The sequence below is a fragment of the Martes martes genome, assembly GCF_963455335.1.
Source record: "Martes martes genome assembly, chromosome: 6".
NCBI lineage: Eukaryota > Metazoa > Chordata > Mammalia > Carnivora > Mustelidae > Martes > Martes martes.
In genome coordinates this window covers 20,192,362-20,197,311 of record NC_137893.1, presented here as the reverse complement: position 1 = coordinate 20,197,311, position 4,950 = coordinate 20,192,362, and the positions used below count along the sequence as shown (strand labels likewise).

The following is a 4,950-nucleotide window of genomic DNA, read 5'->3' as shown; positions in this document are numbered from 1 at the left end:
CATACATATTCTATGCATGCCATGAATCCAACAATACAGTGCTACCATTTTTGCCTGTTACAGTCCATGGTTCTTTTATTTTTAGAGTTTCTCTCCACTTAAGATTGCAAACACAGGTTAGCAGAGCAGAAGGTTTTCCCTGTTCATTACCTAATGAGTTTGATGCTTTTATTGACAGCACTGCCATCCCTGAGTTATTGCCCTTTGCTCCAAATCAAGTCTGCTCCAGCTGACAGCAAAGCTGCAGGTTTTCCTAGCAAGCCCCGCCCTTGTAAAATTACCATGTCAGCTGACTCTGTGTGTGTGTGTGTGTGTGTGTGTGTGTGTGTGTGTGTGTGAGAGTATAGGAAGCATTTAAGGGAAAAGAGGCTGCAGACAGACTCCCCCTGTTCTTATACAAAGCTTTGTCATTTTTCATACATAAATGTGGTCAGTTTTGTTGTTATTGGTCAACTTTTTACAGCCCTAAAATGTGTGTTTTTCACAATTTTGTCCAGTTTTGTACTTGTTTTTTGGAGAGAGGATTCTCCAGCATTTTTATGCTATCACATCCAAAAAGCCAAACTTTCTGTTTTACAAAGAGAATGCTTCTTATGAAAAAGTTAAATAATATGTAGAGAAATAAAGACTAAAAAAATCAATTCTTCTGTGTTTCAACTACAACTATTATTAACCCCAACTATTAATCTCAATGTGACTATCCTTTCTTGCTCTCTTAATGTATTACCATACAATTTTATATTAAGAGGAGCACACATTACGGAATGTTTTATAGCCTGCTTTCTTTCTTTCAACAAGGTAGTGGGTATTTCAGTGTCAGTGTGAATAGATTTACATCAGCTATTTTAATGCCTACACAGGAGTCCATTTTATGACATGGTGGTTCTAAATTTTATTACCCTGTCCCTTACTGAGGAATTTTAAGATGGTTTCTTCTTTTTTTTTTTTTTTTTTATTCTACAAACAACAATGTGATACATGTATATCTTAGCACATTTATTTAGATATCTTCCTTAGCATAAATTTCTATGGAAAATATTACGGTTTTCAGGGTCATTCTGATTTAGGGAATATTTTGTCATATCACCCTCCAATTTACAATCCCTCTGTCAATGCATATGGGTAGTTATTTCTTTATATTTTCATAAGATCTCAGCATTATTCACTACTTTCAGGTTTCCCAGACCAATAACTGGCATTGATAATCCCTAGTTTCGCTTACACTTACTTGATTACTAGTGCTTTCAAACATGTTTTCTTGTTTCTATTGAATATTTGTGTCTCTTTTTCTGTGTGAATTTCCCATTTCTATTCTTAGTCCATTTTTTCCTATTGTTTTTTGTTTGTTTGTTTGTTAGGTTCTTTGCCATTGGCTGTATTATCTTTTATGCTATCCCCATTATAAACCCATTTCCTATTTCATGTCTTCTATTTTATAACATATATTTCCTTTTTTTGGCCTTTTAATTAAGAGCATTTTATTTCTGGGGGGCGCCTGGATGACTCAGTTGGTTGAGCATCCGGCTCTTGGTTTGGGCTCAGGTTGTGATCTCATGGATGGTGAGATCCAACCCTGTGTTAGGCTCCATGCTTACTGGGGAGTTCTCTGGACATTCTCTCTCCCTCTCCATCTGCCTCTCCCTCCCGCTCTCTCTCTCTCTCTCTCTTTCTTAAATAAATAAATAAATCTTTAAAAAGTTATTTTTAGGGGGGCGTCTGCTTGGCTCAGTGGGTCATGGTCATGATCCCAGGGTCCTGGGATCAAGCCCCACATCGGGTTCTCTGCTCAGCAGGGAGCCTGCTTCCTCCTCTTTCTCTCTGCCTGCCTCTCTGCCTACTTGTGATCTCTGTCTGTCAAATAAATAAATAAAATCTTAAAAGAAAAGTTATTTTTAGGGAGAAGGTGGTTGGGTTATGTACATTGGGGAAGGTATGTGCTATGGTGGGTGCTGTGAAGTGTAAACCTGGAGATTCACAGAACTTTACCCCTGGGGCTAATAATACCTTGTATGTTAATGAAAAAAAATTAAAAAAAAAGTTATTTTTATGACGGAGCACAAGTTATGGAGTCAGAATGTTAATGTTCCTATTCTAGCTCGTCTTCTTAGAAGCTATACGACTATAGATAATGAACAACTCTATGTGTCAGTTTCTTCAGATATAACATGTGAGTAATGCTAGCGACTACCTCATAGAAATTGTGTGAATATCAAATGCTACAATAATTGTAAAACGTTTAGAATAGTACTTATAAGTCTTAAAGGAGTCTTAGCTTATTGTTATGTAATAAAAACCTATAATATTTTTTGACTTTCTGGTTTTCACAGCCAGGCTTACCCTAAGATTTTGTGGTCTAAATGTGCTTGGTCACTCTAATATATTTACTTACACCATATATCAGTACTTCTGCAGGATTAACATTTATTTAATTATACATTCAACCTATTTGCATTCATTTTCATGAATAAGTTGTATATCAAATGTTAACTTTTTTTCAAATGGCTCATTTTGTGTGTGATCCATGTAATTAAACAATTACCAGATAACTTAATAATTTGTTGCACAGTATACTTTATCTTAATAATTTGAAATGACTGTTTTATACTAGATTGAATTCCCACATATATTTGAGCCTAACTCTGGACTCTCTCTTTTGTTCTTATTATATCTGCCTACTTCTTAATTGAGATCATATTCCTAATATTTAATTACTGAAACAATTTTAATACATTTACATCATATGATCTTGTTTTCTCATTTGTAAAATTGTGAAAATAATTGTGTTTATCTCAGAGAGTTGTTTGAAAATTATATGTTATGTAGAATAGTTATTAGATACTTGTAAATTTTTTAGTACATATTAACAGTTGTTATAATCATTATTCTGGAAGAATGGTTTTATATCTAGACTGATGGGTTATTACAATAAGACCATCCAGTGAGTCATACCTCCTAGTATTCATGTCCCTTTGCAATGTGAATTTCTCAGCTCTCCTCAAGAGGTAGAATCTATCTCCCCACCTCTTGAATCTGGGTGGGCCTGTGTCTTGATTTGAGCAGAATGGTAGAAGTGACTTTGTGTGATTTGTATGCCTGGGCCAAAGAGGCTTTAAGGTACCTGCTTTTACCAAATAGGAATTTTTGGATAACTTTCTGAGTAGCAATATTGAGGTAATTGGGGTGCTGTCCTGGGTAACCACTAACATTTTGGACCATCCATTCCCAGAAGAGATCTCAGTTTCAGCAGCTGCATGAGTGACTCTAGGAGCGATGTGCAGAAAAACAATCCAATGGAGGGCAGCCCAAATTGCCGAATTATGAACAAGTAAATGTCTTAAGCCTCAGTTTTAATTCCTTTGGAATGCCACAGTAGATAACTGATAACACAGACTTTAACTTCCCCTTTTATTTTAAATTGTTTTTGATTTTATTTTTTATTAAATTATTTTTATTTTATTAAATTATTAAATATTTTAAATTATTTTTTTACACAAACTATTTTTAATTGGATTTGAAGATGTTTATTGTATTCTGTGTGTGGTGAAAAAAAAATGAAACATACATATATTTAGCACAAACTTGTGAAATACACCAAGCCTAACTGGGTAGGAAGCAGTCCCTGCCCTTCACTTCTTCTGAGACCTGAGTCAGGAGGCCCCACTGGGATGAAGTATTTCCTGCAATGGTGGGGTACCAAGTTGAACATTCACAAATTCTCCCCTTTCAGTATTGGCGGCAACTTGCCATTGTCTTTTAGTTCCTTAGCAATATCCGTATCTCCAATAAGCTCCCCTTTTATAGACAGCTGAGGGTACGTGGACCGATTTGAGTAAGCTTTTCACCCCTGCAGAACTTCTTCAGCTTCTGATACAGCAAATGTCTCATATTCGACACCAGCACTATTTCTTATTTCCAGAATTTGCTGAATCCACATTTTGCTTCCTGTTTGTTTCCTTCCATAAGGAGAACAGCAGAAGCTTTATTTGTCAGTACTTTGAGCCTTCCCTCTAATTTGGGAGCTTTGGGGAAAATTGTCTGTAGTTTGTCAGATATTTCCATCTCCTTAATTATATTTAGTCCTCCTATGAGCTCTCCAGAAACATAGAGCTGGGGCAAGGTGGGCCAATTGGAATAGGTTTTGAGTCTCTGAAACTTTGTCATGTGAGAAGATACCAAAACTGCTAAACTAAATAGTATGTTTGTTAAGAATTTCCACCACCTGCTTGCTGAAACTGCAGTGGGGCTCTTGAGGAGTTCTGTTCATGAAAAACATGCAAGGGGCGGCAGGAGTTCATCTCTTCAGGCCAAGCTTGAGATCTTCTTTAGGATGCTTGTTACCTCTGGGTGGGAAGGAGCCTCTAGATTCATGTCACTGAACTTTTTTGGTCAACTTAGGCATGTGCGCCATTGATTAGGTCATTTTTCTGAGAAATCTTGGAAACCTAATTTCATATTTTTCAGATACTTAAGTCTGGTGTCTAAATGTGGTATCTGTCTTGATAGGATAGGGACCCCAAATGTGGGATGATGATAGAGTGGGGGTTGGTGGCCTGGGTGTGAAAGGATTCACCTGAGGCAGAAAAAAAGGAGATAGATGTTTATTGAATACACCACAAGGGAGCCATGGGCAGGACAGCAGAGGAAAGACTGTGTGCCATGAGGTCACGGGTCAGGGGGTATAGTTAAAGGAGGAAGGTGAGGAGGTATGGGACATATGGAATTATCCGTTTTTTGGTGACTGTGCCTGGTTGGAAGTAGCCCAGTGGTCTGTTAGAGCCTATGGATATCTTGAGGTGGGTCCCCTGATGGACTTGTTGTCAGCCAGGGTGTTGCTGTGGGTCCTTTCTGTCTTCCATCGCTCAAACCCATTGCCTGAAAGCAGCCTCTACATTAAGGAAGAGCTTCAACTTCTAACTCCACAATCAAAACTTGAGGGTGTTCTTCAGCTAA

General features: G+C 37.4%; 1 pseudogene across 1 annotated transcript; it reads right to left on the bottom strand.

Moving 5' to 3' along the window:
* Nucleotides 1-3,706: 3,706 nt before the first annotated feature.
* On the bottom strand, nt 3,707-4,400 carry LOC308344285 (glutaredoxin-3-like; annotated as a pseudogene). The gene has a single exon. The product of its transcript is annotated as a glutaredoxin-3-like (transcript).
* Between the last annotated feature and the right edge of the window lie 550 nt (nt 4,401-4,950).